The sequence below is a fragment of the Cryptomeria japonica genome, chromosome 8, assembly GCF_030272615.1.
Source record: "Cryptomeria japonica chromosome 8, Sugi_1.0, whole genome shotgun sequence".
NCBI lineage: Eukaryota > Viridiplantae > Streptophyta > Pinopsida > Cupressales > Cupressaceae > Cryptomeria > Cryptomeria japonica.
In genome coordinates this window covers 79,482,526-79,498,538 of record NC_081412.1, presented here as the reverse complement: position 1 = coordinate 79,498,538, position 16,013 = coordinate 79,482,526, and positions in this window count along the sequence as shown.

Below are 16,013 nucleotides of genomic sequence, written 5' to 3'. Positions count from 1 at the left end.
CTGCACTAGCGTCTCGACGCCACTGCGAGAGGCCCTGCCTCTCACTGGGTAAACCGCCATCGCCGTACCCCCCTGCATTTCCCTTTAAAACCGTCGTCCCTGTGCTTCCCCTTGGCCACCTCCGTTAGCCATGGTCGCTGCCTCCTTCTCCAACCTGCACAGAAAACACACACATACGCTAAGCCAAATTTCAGGTTAGGGCAAACACAACATAGGTGTTTAAAAAAACTATGGTGTGGATTATGTGTTATAAGATTTTAGGGTTTCATTCATAATAAAAAAAAAAAAAGAATGAGTAAATAGTAGGGGGAAACCTTTTCAAAATTTGAATAGGGTATCCCATATATTTTTTGGAATACTAATAGTTTATTTTATTTAAGCTACTAAATTTAATGGTTTCATATAGTTAGTAATATACATATATTTAATCGGAATTAGACAAGAATATATATTATAGGGAACTTAGATAAGGCATTTTCAAAAAAAAAGTATATAGATATATATTACATATATGCTATATAGAAGCTTTTGGGCATGTAAATATATATATATATATATATATATATATATTTTAGTAGGATTAGATTGAAAAACTAAAGGGGTTTTGTCTTATAAACTTATATTAATAGGTGCCTCGAAAGTATTGTAACCTTAGGAAATTATTGTATTTGGTCAATATCAACTAGAGTTTTTAGAGCAAATTTTATTAAAGATCCTTTTAGCTTCTAGTCAAATTTTAAATGCATTATCATTATTGTTAAAAAAAAAAAAAAAGGTTTAATAACCTAAGTGCTAGGATTATTTAATTTAGTTCCTAGTGAAATGAAGAATTATTTGAGATTAAGAATATCTCCTGCAAACTAATTTAGAGATTTTTGTTTAAATGAAAATATTATTATTTGATGAGATAATAATAATTCTTTTGGGAAAATTTAAGATTCCGCATTTAATTATCTCGCTTACTTGATCTAGGGTTTATATTATTCTTAGTTGAAAAGAAACCAAACTTAGTTAAGACAAGACTTGTTAATGCGTTATTTAGCATATTCAGTTTTATTAGGTTAAGTTTTAAAAATAAAAAATAAAAAATTATTCTGTTTGTGCCCAAAAGTTTGGGCATGACAACTTCAATGAGGAGTACAATGATATGGTCACCATTTTGGCATGGGTGAAGGGTTTAAAAGACTCTCATTTTTTCCAAACCTGGATGTGTCGTTACATTAATATAATCAAGAAGGGGCTGCAAGGATTGATTAGGGTGAATAGATCAGTGATGCACTTTGTGCCCAATTGAAGGAGGTCAAAGTGATATTGAAATTCTATATGATTTCTTACCTAGTATATACAGCTGCTTCTATGAAACAATATCCAGGTTTATCTACCAAAGGTGACAAGAGGTTAGTACTTGTCTGGGAATACTATGATCAACTCATGATCAAGAATTAAGGTTGCCATTTTAGGAGAGTCAATGATGCCTTTTTTATTGTGTGAAAATGCATGTTTAATAAAATCTTGTAGAAGAAAAGATTATTAGAGGCTGCATATAATAGGGTGTCTCATTTTGGATGCATTTTTCTTCAGTTTCCAACATTCACTTACATTCGGATCAGATGTTTCTCAGGTGAACCCTTCATTTTACCAAGGTATCCTTCTGATAAGATCGTCCTCATGGAGTTGTGTCGGTAACTAATCTATGTGCATGAAAAGAAATTGCAAGCACACAAGACCGGATTGAAGTTCCTAGAATCTATTGGCAAGTAATTAGTTTTAACTAACCCCAAAGGAAAGAACATGGAGGAAGAGATGCAATGGAACATTATGAGAAGATTCAAGACACAAAGTAATTTTGATTTTTGCGGCATGAAGAATAAGCTCAAGAGAAACTACACCCATGTTTTTAGATTCGAGGTGTGTGGGCAGATTGCCAAGATGAGGAAGACATAAGAAGAATAGATTTCAATCGTCTTACCCTAGAATAGATTGAAAATATAGATTTGGCAAAAATTCCAATGAACATGGAAGACACTGATGATATAATAGACCTAGTCTATTAAGAAAATAATATTGTCGATTCTCCACTTCCTCTGGTACAATGGGCAAAAAAGGAAGGTAAGTCTATCACTCAGAGAATCCCTCCCATTTTGGCAAATACCAATGCATGGCTATTAAAAAATAATCTTAGAATGAAATAGCTTCCTGCTAGTTCTAGAGATGATGATAATAGTGATGGCCGAGTTGGTAAGATAGCTATGGATGAAACACAAACGAAGGGAAATGCAGATCCACAAGTATCATCCTTGACTCCTATAACACAATCTAAATAGAAAGGATCCAAAATCAAGTTTAGAATTAAAGGGTCCAAAAAGGTGAATCATCTTCAACAACATCAAAGACAGTCACAAAGGAATCAGAATAACAACCTGTTATAGAAACTGAGAAAGAAAATGAGTTGGAAGAAGGTAAAATTCCTCATCAAGAGGAAGCACAGGATGAAGAGCCAACACATCATGGTGAAATCAATATCCCTACCATCTCATAGGAGCCTACACATCCAGAGATTATTTTTCATTCCATTTAAACTGACTCAAATCAAGAGGATGAGGGATTTTATGATGAAGAGTTAAATTTGGACATGTCACAGTCAGAATCTGCTCAACAATTTTTTTTGTATTATCCAATTTTTCCATTCTAGATGATATTCCTTCAACCACCATTGAATATTCAATGTTGGAGTTTCATGAAGCTATGGAGCAAGCATTTATGGAACAACTAATGATGACTTTACCTTCTATGGTGGTCATAACAGAAATTCCATCTCTGGTAAGCACTGAAGTTATTTCTACTACGACAGTCATAACATAAATTCCACCTCTGGTTAGTACTAAAATTGTTTCCACTGCACCTTCCACTCTCCCCTTTGTGGCCATAACTAAAGAAGGCTCAGCATAAATAGTTGTTACTACATCAATAGACATATCACTGGATGCTTTAGCACTGATACTGATAAGAACATCTACAACCACTACAAGTTCAAGCTGGTTGGCTCCTAGAATACTAAGTGATGTTCAACAAGAAGCTACTACTCCTCCTGCCAATCTAGAATTACCACCTTGGATGGAGGTAGTAGCACCCAAGAGGAAGAAACATTTAATTTCACCTGATGAGTTTGATTTTGAGCAATTGGTTCCTCCAAAGCCCAAAGGAACAAAGAAGCTGAAGATTGTCTCTCGGGTGTTAGTAGATCCGACTACTAAAAGGAAATATGTTGAGGTCATGGTACCATTGTCAAATAAGAGTAAAGATAATATACAACCTGAAGACTATACCATGCAAACTATAGAGTTAGGAGTAGAGAAGCATGAGAGTGTTAAGCTAGATTGTCAAAGGGATTTTAACTCTTTGTTACAAAGGTTTGATCAAGAGAAGGATGAGAAGAATAAACTGAAACCAATTGAACAATGTTCTTTTTAAAGTTACACAATCTTCCCTGGAGATTAAGCCCATAGGTTCCTTGATAGACATTGAAGCTCTTAAGAAAGTTGAACAGGTGGGAATTGTAGCTAGGAATCTAGAAATCATCAAAGAAAATATAAACATTAGTCATAGCTCAATCACAAAAGCTCAAATGCAATGATCAATCCTAACACACTCAATAAAGACATGAAAACAAAACATTCAGTATTTGAAAATTAAGCAAACCAAGTGCAGATTTGAATGTCTCCTTCATGTGGCTCCATTGTCCTTCTTTCTCCTTCAAATAGCTTTGTTGTGGATCTCACCTACTAGTGCATGATCATGATATGAAAGCAAGTAGACAAGATGATTGCTCAAGAATACTCGAAGCGTGATTGATTCGACAAAGTGATTCGTTCGATAATGTGATTAGATGGGATTGAAGAAAATCATCCAATTTATAGACAAATTGGAGAAAAGATCAAATTAGCATGAAGAGATTCAAATAGAAATTGCAAATCAAGAATGTCAATTATGACAAATTGATGACAAATTTGCACTTTCTATGCAAAATTGATTGATTGATAATTCATGACAAGATTATGACAAATTTCTATGTCAAAATTGATTGATTGTCAATTATGACAAATTATGACAAATTGAAATGTCATTCCCATGAAATTAGGAGGAAAAAAGGGGGAAATTGAATTAGAAATTAAGAAAATTAGAAAATTGGAAAGTAGGAAATTAGGAATTAGAAAATGAGGAAATAGGAATTTAGTGAATTAATTAATAATTTTTCATTTATTAATTAATTCACATAGAGGGAATTTAGAAATTGATGAAAAATTAGGAATTAGGAATTAGGAGAAATTAGGTAAATCAATTAATAATTTGTCATTTATTAATTAATTCACAAAAAGAGGAATAATTAGTTAGCCAATTAAATTAAACATTTAATTATGACACGAAGACCTAGGATAAATAAATAAAATATTTAACCTAGAGGGAGAAATGACAAACAGGGTTAAATGAATAAAATCATGAAACCTTAAAAGATGAATTAGAAATGCAAGGATTACAATTAGGTCTTGACAAAGGATAATTGATATCGATTCGATTAGATCATGATTCTGATTAACAACAAGACCAATGCTGATAAATGATGTGATTGATAAATGCGCCAATTGATGAGGGACAATGACTAATTGATCCAAATTGACATAATTGAAAAAGACGACAATCGATGACAAATCGATTGCAAAATGACAAAATTGACAAGAAGACAAGGATCAATGACAAAATAGATCACAAGACGACAAGATTGATGACAAATTGATCAAAAGACAAGAATCGATGACAAATCGATCGCATGATGACAAGATTGATAAGAGGACAAAATCCTAATTAGGATTGACGATGTCCAAAATGATGAGAAATGAATACGCACATTGATGCGACAAGATAAGATTGACCAAAATCATGACTGAAGATTGTTATCGACAAAACCAAATTCGAAAGTGAGACAACTGAAGAAATGTAGAAGAAGGACTCAATGCTCACAAATGATAAAGACCAAGTGCGTGACATAGGAGAAATATTAATGCGATGCAAAAACCCTAAAATAAGGCAATGCACAAATGTTAAAGTACGATTCCGCAAGCGTTGACCATTTTTAGACGTCTACAGGAACAATAGGTCAAGTGGTGGATGAATGGATTGCATGGTTGAAATCAGAAGAGTCTCATCTTCTAAGTTCAACAATTAGCTTATTGACTGATTTTGAGGTGATCCAAAGTCACATGCAAAGTATCAAGACCTTATTATCTCAAGAAATTGAAAATATTGAGAAGAGTACAACCCTTTGGAGCAAAATGGAGGACTTCAGAATAGATGTCCTCATTCAAAATAAAGTGATTCTTACAAGAGAAAAATATATTTGAATCTTGTCACTATTATCTCATAAAAAAGAGATAATAAGATTGATGATTGTAGACCTAGATCAGGAAAGGAAGGAAGGTGATTATGAGATTGATCTCATTTCTGCTAGAATTGCCAACCTTCCTTGTTATCTATATGATGACAATCAAAATCTCATTATCAGCGATGCCATCACATAGGAATTTCTCTCCTTAATAGATCACTGCATGGGACAAGATTTCTCACTAAGTGCATTCGACAACTTACTGGAGATCTAAGTCAATTTTGAAATCCTTGCATCCATGCTGAAAGATGGAAAAAAGAAATATGTGAAGGCAGAAGATGCAATTTCTCGTGTTCGCGTAATCAGAGATTCTACCCCAATGCCAAACCAAGTAGAGATGGAGGCTATCTTGACTAAGTTCAAAGAATTCCACAAATCAAATGAGGACTAGAAAGATGAATAAAGTGTCCCTTTTTGACATTTTCTTTTCATGTAATTGCATTGTTAGATATTGCAAGTTTTCTCGCAGTTGTATAATTTCATTCTGTTATAGTTATAGTCAAGTGGGATTGTGCAATTGAATTAGTCAGTTGTGCCCACTTTTTTCTCCACTCTTCTTATATATAAGGAGGACCCTTATTTGTATATTTTATCTTGAATTATGTTAAGCAAAACTCTACCGAATTTTTGCCTCAACTAAGACTTTGAGCTTTGTAATGAAGATTTGATCAAGGAAATAAAGAAAGCAATTTTATTTGATCCCAAACTTTGGGTTGTGTCAAAAATTATTTATATGAGTTTATGTTCTTATGTTCATGACTTATATATGTTCTTGAATTTCTTGATATAGGAGGTATTGTTAAGTGGGTAAAAGAGCTCCTGAATTGTGAAAGTAGACTTTGTGCTCCTTGAATATTTGGGAAATTTTCTACTATTAAGTGATTAGTAGTAGACTTTGTATTGCTACTATTGCTTGTATTTTTAAGGATTAAGGAATTATACTTGAAGACTTTGAGCTAGAAATTGAATTCCTTACCATCGTGATAATTAGTTAAGTTAGTGTTATATTCAAGAAAGACTTTGTGCTTCTTGCTTATAAAATCTTGGTATAGTTTGTTGGATTAATTCATTCATTTTCTTAAGTATCAAAGTGATAGGGAGATTGTAACAAAGTGGAGGGAGAATACATTAACTTTGAAAAAAGAGAGTTATATTCCCAAAACTAACCCACATGTTTTAATTTCTTATTAATTAGAGAAGAAATTTCAAAGTGAACCTCCCCTTGATGAGAGGAGAGATTAATTTCTCAACATAGTTGTGTGTGAAACATATATTTTGTCATTGGTACACTAGTGACAAAATATTCACCCAACAATATCTACTAGAGAGAATTTGCTAGCACTATTGTATATGCATTCAATCGGGTGCATATAAAAGTTGATTTTGGTAAGACCCCTTATGAGCTTTGGTTTGGTCATGTTCCTACAATTAGATACTTTAAATTATTTGGAAGAAAATGTGATGCAGCCATAACCGATAAAACCTCAAAAGAGAACTAATCGGTTATCATCATATAGTCATCATAGAACATTCGCTAGTCAACTAGTTACATGCAGGCTACAAGCTAGATACAATCCATTCGGAACTCTTAGAATCAACTGGATCTCTAATCATGAATCTAAATCCTTATTTTGATCTCTACTATCCTATAAATGATTACATAATACCCTATATATACCCTCTAGAACATATCTAGGTCAGCCACACTAGATTACATTTACCAATGCAAGAAAAATGAAATGTGTAACTAGGTCGGCCCTAAAAATGAAAGAAATTCCTCTAGAAAATAACAAGCAAGAAGTGTGGATCAACACGAAGGTCAGCCACATGCCAAATAATATCAGACAAGACCCCAAATATATCCACATGCCAAGAAACCACTCTAAAATGAAGGAAAACCAACTGGTAAGCTCAAGAACTGTCCCGGAACCCAGAAACAGTCAAACTGGGAGTGATAAATAGCCAAAAAAGAATCCAAATGGACTAAAAATGTGGAATTAAGAACATGAACTATCTTGGAAATTGAAAATAGGATCTTCAATAAAAATCAAGCAACTACTGGCACCTACTGACAGGAACATAGAAAACTGCACACTGAACTAAATAAGAACTTAACTGAAAGGAAATATTTTTGCATGATGCAAGATTGCTCATAGACTGAGGATGCTCTTGCATTTGACACCCTAGGTAGCAAGAGATGTTTCATGAGAGGAAAATCATGAACATAAAAAAGGATTAAGGATAAAGACCCCATGCTCATTTATGATCCAAACATCTTCCTTATCTGCAAACCTATTATTTAGCTCCTTTGGAACCTCAACCAGGTTCTCTAACTCTTGATAGTCTTTGTTTCCCTTCTTTTGCTTTAGATCTGCACATTGTCTTTTCTTACAATTTCTTTCTTCCACAACTCTGATTTGTTTCTTCCACAAGACTTCATCTGGTGTGTCATCATAAGCTTTCTATCATCTGGTTCTATCTATCTATCAGATCCTTCTGCAAACACTTGCAACCTTTCGGTATAACCTTTGCAACCAGTTTCTCAGTATGACCACTTCTCTTGAGACTCGGGTTCTTCACCTCCTTCTCTTTCTCCTTCAAAGAAGTCAATGCGAATTTATGCCCATCCTTCTCAATAGTGATTAGGTTTCTTCTATAGTCATAAATATCTCCTCTATCAAACACCCAAGGTCTTCCCCACAAGACATGACAAGCACTCATAGATACAACATCACAAAAGACCTCATTCCTAGAAGGCCCAATATTAAAACTCACAAAAAAATGCTCCTTTACTTCTAACTTTTGATCATCTTGTAACTAACTTACCTTGTAAGGAAAAGGGTGCTCAAGCCTTTTCAATCCAAGCTTCACTACCATCTCCTTAGATACCAAATTATTAGTACTTCACTATCCACAATAACATTGCAGCACTTACCACCTGATTTGTGTTGGAATCCAATAACACTGAGAGGGGGGGTGAATAAGTGATACCAGAATTATTAATTTTAGCCTTTTTAAAACATGCATACACTAATCAGTATACCAGTACATGCAAAATTGAAAGAAGTAAAGAAACCAATAAGACAATCACATAAATCAGAACCATGACACACAAATTTATATGTGGAAAAACTCAAAGAGGAAAAACCATGGTGGGATTTGTGACCCACAATATCAATCCATGGACCATATGAAGAGATATTACAAAATATGAGGGGCATGCACTTGTAGGATGGCTTACAGCCTAGAGCATACTGCTCAATCATAAAAGGAGCCTCACTAACTACATAAAATTCTAGACTACAATCAATAGAATTGTGAACTGCTACGACAACATCTTCTATGCCAGAATACAATTCCAGTTTAAGCTTTGTCTGTTCTAGTCTAAAATCCTAAACCCTTTGCTGGAATAACCCTTACATTAATTTCCTCACATACATGATCTCTCTGATATATTTTACATCATATTACATTTGCATATCCATTATCTCCTATCTCATGTCTATCTTAAAATGATCTATCAAACTGACCTATATACCCTATACAAATTTACATGCCTTATGTCGGCTTACAAAGATATATACAATATCAAATTACATGTCAGTCAGATAACATAAATGCATAAACATTAAAATCAATTGTCGATGCTAGATCCAAGATATGTCAGCCTCCAATACTGATAACCTTTACTAAATTATGTTGGTTTGCATTGTCGGTGACCAAAGAAATCCTTCTGTCCTACCAGTGTCAGTGTCAGTGAAGTATCTGTGAAGTGCCTGCCAGTACACAACTGATCCAAAACATGAAGCGAGAACACAATACCATGTTTCCATAAATGGAAACATAGTGAAACCAACCAATTGAGTGTCAATTGCCAACAATCTCCCCCTTCAACATTGACGACAAAACTCATGTGAAAAATGGTCAAGGTTTCATCTGTCGGTTTCATCTTGCCCTGCTCCTCCTGAGCTGAATATGCAAAATGCTCCATATCTCCATGACTCCATAACTCCCCCTAATGTATACAACTCCTTTTATTATTTTTCACATCTATATCACTCCCCCTTTGACATCAATGCCATCAAAAAGTCTAAAAAGAATGTCAAAGAATAAGAATTATACAATGAATATCCCAAAATGTCCTACCGAAGCTTGACAAATTTCAAAATTTCCAGATAAGACTTATCTAGTAGCTCAAGATAAGTATCCTAAATATTTTTTAATGTGCCATAAATAGATACAAGTTCACTCAATATATGAGCAAAAGACTCTTTCTCATTTACCTCTATCGGTGTGGGCGTTCCCACCATATCCATGCATTATTTCTTATGTACACTGAGTGAATCCAACTGGGGACTCACCAAGCCTCTCAGACTTCTAGCTCTTCTTATTATTTTGTCTCTTTCCTTCTCAAGAATAGAAATTTGGTTCTCCAAAATCAAAATTTGACCATCAATGGATGTAGTCAATGAAATCAATTAGTCAAAAGAATTAGCTATACTTGCAATTTTCTCCTAAATTTCTTTTATCTTTTTATCCACATTAGCTGTAAGTATTTTAGTGTTACAACATACCCTATATATATTTGTACATTGTTTTAAAGAATTTTCTATTAGTATCATCTTCTCATGAATCTTTTTCTTCTTAGATTCAATTGCCTAATCAAATGTAGCTCTCTTAGCCTAAGTAAACCTCTCCAATGCTTGTCAGTTTGAGATTTGTTGTAAGGATTAAAAATATTTTGAAATATGCTCAGTGATTATTTTAAGTTTGCCAGATGGGCTCGCTTCATTTTCAATTTTACACTCTAGGACCAGTCTGTGTAAAACAGTGATTGATTGGTCAATAATCTCTTTATCTATGGATCCCTACTTCATTAGTTTTTGTGTTGCCATCAACATGAGTTCAGTAGGACTCATCTCTGTGATGTTTTTCTTTTCAACTTGTGAGGTGTCAATTGACAACACTGATGAACCAACCACCTATTCCCTGTCGAATTCCCTTGTCTTCTCTTCTAAATATTTAGCCTTTATAACCTCCTCACTTGCACTCATGGCTTCACCACTTGGTGCAGTTTATGTAATTGTCGGTTCCTTTATAGGAACTGTAACCTCAACCTGTACATTTATATATGGAGGACAATTATCCTCAATGTTAATATCCTATACAATATTAACTTGTTCACTCTCTGTATTAACCTGTATCTTGATATTTGTCTGTACATCTATATTTACCGGGGGCTCAATTTCCAATATCTTAATATTTTTCAAAATTGAGGGTGAAGTACCCATAATCCCCTTTCCTTTTCCTTCAACCAGGCTATCTACAGTGTCTGTCTTGGTTTCTAGTGAAGTAAAGAATCCTCTATTTTCTCCAAGAAATTTAACCCATGCTTTTTGAGTCTCCTTTATTATTTCATTTACTCTTCCTAGCATCAAACTAGTTATTCTATGTTTGCTATTGAAAACTTTTCTATCTGCCACCTCAAGTGATTTTTCCATTTCATCTGGAGCAATAGTAACACAAATAGATAATAGCTCCTGAATTTTAATATGTTTATCTTCTTGCACTGCTGATAGTCTTCTAGTATCTAACATGTTATACAATTCAACCAATATTTAATTTTCTATTTATATTAAGGCTTTCTTATAAATATCCAAGTATAATAAGACTGCTTCCTCTACCTCTCTTTGTTCATAATCCTAAAAGTACTCATAATAAAATTGAACATTCTTCAACATGCCATCTTTAGTCATTTCATCTACTAAAATTAAACAATTTTTAGGTGGTATGATAGTCACATTACCAGATTCAATTGCTAAGTCGATGTCACTCTTCTTCTTCCTCTTTGCAGTACCAAATATAGCTGAAGGTGTTGCCTTTGGTGCTTTCTTTTGTGTCGATATTTTGATTGTAACCTATCTGGCTAATTGCTTCTTATCTTCTGCCTTTGTTTCCTCTATTTTCTTCCTCACAACCCTCTTAAATGCCAACGTTGTGTCACCCTCATATTCTAATTTTGCAGTAACAGGCTCAATATGAACTTTAGGATTGTTCCTCTTTCTACCTTGCTCTGGGACAACATCAATTAGTGCTTTGATTTCCTTTGAGACCTTTTCCACAAATTTGCTTGCTTTCCCTTCCTGCTTCTCTATTTTTTTTCAGTTGAACTCTGTTTCAACCTCTTCAGTTTTCTATTGTGCAGTTTCACATAGCTTCTCTACCTCATCAATTGGTGCATCAATCAACATTTTTGCATAGGCATCAAGAATCTGTGTATCCACATCATAGCCCATTTCTTCAATCCAATTTTTTTGGGGCATAATTGCTTCCATAAGTGTCTCATCTTTCTCTACCATGAAGTATATGTCAGTTGAATATTTTTCTACAATATGCTTAGGTGTCCTTACCCTAGACCTCATAGATTTCTGGAATGCTTTGAAATATCCCCATACCTTATCATCTCTTTGACTTCCTAAAGCAACAATTGACTATTTCAATTGTCTCCCTATCGGGATGTCAAATGCCCATTGTCTTTGATCAAAACTGGGTGTATCATTCATGAAATATAACATCAAGGAAACTATCGAGTTGCCATACCAGAATGTACCCTTCTTTTCACCCTTAATTTTCCCTAGGTTTATTAACAACTCATCTAGCATCCAACCATATAGATCTAATTTTACATTCTCTCTCATCATTTTGTATGCAACCAAAATGCATGAACTAGAAATAGAATTCAGTTAGTTTGACTGAGTTACCTTATATCCGATGATCATGCTACAAAATTTGATGTCTGTGTCGGTGATAGTACTCACTTTCATGGATCTTTTGTTAGATGTTGCACTGGTGATCTTTTTCATGAAATGATTTGAAACCTTCTTGTCTAGATGTTGCCCAACTAATGCTAAACTAGTGATTGCCCGTATGGCTTCCTTGGTGATATTGTAAGGTTTGTTTAACCATATAAATTCTCCATGTACTCTGCTCAAGACATATCTGCTTATCCAAAATGTTGGTAAACCCTAGGTCTTCAATATGCTTGAATGTCAGTTTCATCTTTCCACATTCTCCCATCTACTCACTCATATACATGCCCTTAATTTTTGAATTTCCCAAGTCCTTGATGTGATAGTGAATATATGCCCTAACATCGTCTACATAGAAAACTCATTTCAAAACATGAGAAAATGCTTCAATCGAAACTTCCAAGGTAGCCACATGTGGATACTGCTTGAAAATTGGCCTGGGGCGGTCCTTGATTGCTACCATAGTCGGGTTTGCAACAAAAATAGGAATAGATGATGATCCTGATTCCATGTTTAAAGATAAATACCTTTTGATCACTCTCTATGAAAACCTCCAACAAATTCTTCTAGATGCTAGTGAAATCACTCAAGAAGAAATCTAATTGCTTTGTATTACTTTTGATCACACTTAATTGCTCTGAATCACCCTGAATTCACTCTGAATGTAAGGTGATTAAAAATAAAGTCAATTCAATCTTTTAACCTCTAATAAAAACCCTAATCTTCCATTAACATAAATGACTATCGGTGAAAGATACCAGATCTCTCTCAGAACATATCCATATCAGATAATCATCTCCAATATCTAGATCATCTTCTAGAACCTCTTCCCAAGGCATATGAAACATCTTCATGAATTTTGTCTACCCCTAAGGCATCTGCCTTAGTTACTAGATGAGCTACCTATCTATGTAGGAGCAGCCTCCTCTAGAGGATAAGTAACTAGGACACTCCCATCCAATGATTATTCTTTAGTCTTTCTAACCCATCTTTGAGTAAGATCTTGTCATATTTCACTAACCTTCTCTTTTCCTTTCTCGTTTGATCCTCCATTACCAACCGGTGGATTTCTACTTCTACAAAATTTAGCAATACGTCCAACCTCATTACATGCTGGTGCAAGAGCACCCATTCAAGATGATAAGTCAAACTCAGAGGAGGTTGGATAAGGCATCAAACATGCCTTTAGAATGTTTTGTATATGTTTCAATCATGCATTGTGTGTTTGTAATAAAGAACCCCATCTTGTGAGCCAAACTCCTATTTTGGCATTTCTATAAACCAATTAGGAATTTTGGAAAATAGGGTATCAAATGTGTGTAGGAAATAGTCATCCTAGTGGTTTTAGTGCTTTTGGCATGTTTTAGGAGGGGTTAGACTTAACCCAAGGCATTAGGACGCAAAAGATGACATTTTGACAACTTTTGCAAAAGTTGTCAAAAGTTGTCATGAGCAACTTTTATGCACTTTTTGCATTTTTGTTTATTTGAACTCCTCTAATGGCTCTAACCTCTTGTTTTTGGTTGAGATAAGTTATGGAGTGTTTTATACACTATGTGGATCCCATTCCCAAGGAGAGACTGTACAGAGAAAAGCTTTGGTGATAGCAAACTAATAAAATTCTAAGTTTTTCCTGCAATTTTGGAGTTTTGGTAGGAGGTACGGTACTGTACAGATTGGGACCAATCCCCAATAATGTGAATTGGTTGGAGAGGAGAGTTACCTTTATTTTGGATTTGGTTTGAAGTTCTAGTTGTGTTTTTTTCTCCTGATATTCAAATTTTACTGTAGGTGCTCGGAAAACCAGGGTTTACCTTGGGTTTTTCCTCCTCCATGGCCATAATTTGCAATTTATCAATTTGAGAACCATGGGATTTGGTGAAAGGAAAGTATGGTCAGTTTATTCTATGATTCCAAAAGTTTTTTGTAGGAGGAGCAAGGGAGAGGTGATTTTGAAATGACTCTAGGTAGACATCTCTATGTAGCTACCTAGACCTTGAACAACAAAGTTACCCTTGTATTCAAATGGCAATGGTTCCAGATGTGTAACCCTGGAATCCATTATGGTTTATGTTTTCCCACATACCCATGGGATTTTAATTTCTGGTTTACTCATCTAGATATAGTTTCTTAACAAATGGAGGCCTAATTACCCCTTTAGGATAGTCAACATCCTACCGGTTCAGACCTTTTTTTATCAAACCCTGACCCTTCCTTTTGGGGAATTGTGTAAATTTTAAAAGGGTACTTGAATCCATACTTTTTTTTCCAAGGTTTTTGGGAAATTTTTAACTTAAAGTCTCTTTACCTGCTAGAAAGGGTTATAAGAAAATAGACCTAATTGTGAAGGTACTATGGGGAATAGGGTTGAACCCTCAAAACTAGTGTCTGATCTGGTTTAGGTGAGTCATGTTTGACCTAAAACAAGTGTGCTAAGGTTCCATAGCCCTTGAAGGTCTCAAAGTGTATGTTGGAGCCATTTAACCAAGTTGACTAGGTATGAGTCTTGAAGATGATGAGAGGATTGAACTAATGTTGTAGAGCCTTGTCTTGATAGGATCCCATTATTGTTTTGAGGGGTCAGTGTCATACATTTTGGGGTGTTTGGTAGGTTACAAGGAGGGCTCTGCATCAAGTGGTATCATAGCTAGTAACAACTTTGGTAAGGAGATAAAGAATTGAGAGCTGTCAGAGGGACAAGAAGAAGAAGTCCCTCGAGGACCAATCACCAACATGAAATTGGCAAAGATTATGAGAGAGAAGGCCACTTCTTGCAAGGCAATGCAAAGGGAGCTAGAGAGGTTGAGAGGAAGAGTAGATTGGAAGGAAGATGGAGGCACTGGTAGTGGTGAAGAAGGGGATGAGGATGAGATTCTTATGCAGGATGAAGAGGCGATTCCTCTTGACTAGAGGCACTTCCTTAATGCCCTCAAATCCATGGAGAGGAGAACCATGGAGAAAAATATTTATTTGCCAACTTTCACTAGGAAGACGGAACCAGATGTTGTGGTAGATTGTATAGACTCCCTGTCTAGTTTTTTTGAATGTGAAGACATACCAGAAGGTGAAGATTGCTAAGTCCAAGTTGAAGGGAGCAGCCCTAACTTGGTGGAAATTTTTCCAAGAGGAAAGAGAGAAGGACAACAAGCCCAAGGTTGTTTCTTGGAAGAGGATGTTTTCCTTAATAAAAGAGGCCTATGTACCCAAAGACTGTGAAATTAAACTCTATAAGAGGAGACAAAATCTCAAGCAGAAGGAGATGGATGTGAAATCATACACTGAGGAGTTCCAAAGGCTATGTATTAAGTCTAAAACAAAAGAGGAAGAAAGTGAGAAAGTTTCTCGATACCTGAATGGATTAAGGTACAACATTCAAGAAGAATTAAACCTTCTTATCTCGGATATAGTTGGTAGATTCCATCAACTTGCCATCAAGGTGGAAGAAAAGATCAAAAGGAGGCAAGAGCATAATAATAAAGGAAGAGGAAGACAACAAAGGGGTGGAAGAAATTTGTTCATAAGGGAAATGGTTTTGGAAACCAAGGTGAAAATAGTCAAGAAGGCACTAAAGGAGAGAGTAGCTCCAATAACAATAGAGGATACAATTAGAGAGGTAAATTCAGAGGAAGAAGACCACTATTTAGAGGGAGATCTCAAGGTAGAGGTCCAATAAAATGTTATAATTGCAATCAAGAAGGAAACATGGCCAATAGATGCCCTAATAAACCTACTAGTTCCGTGGGAGAAAGGAGAAGTAACTTGATTTT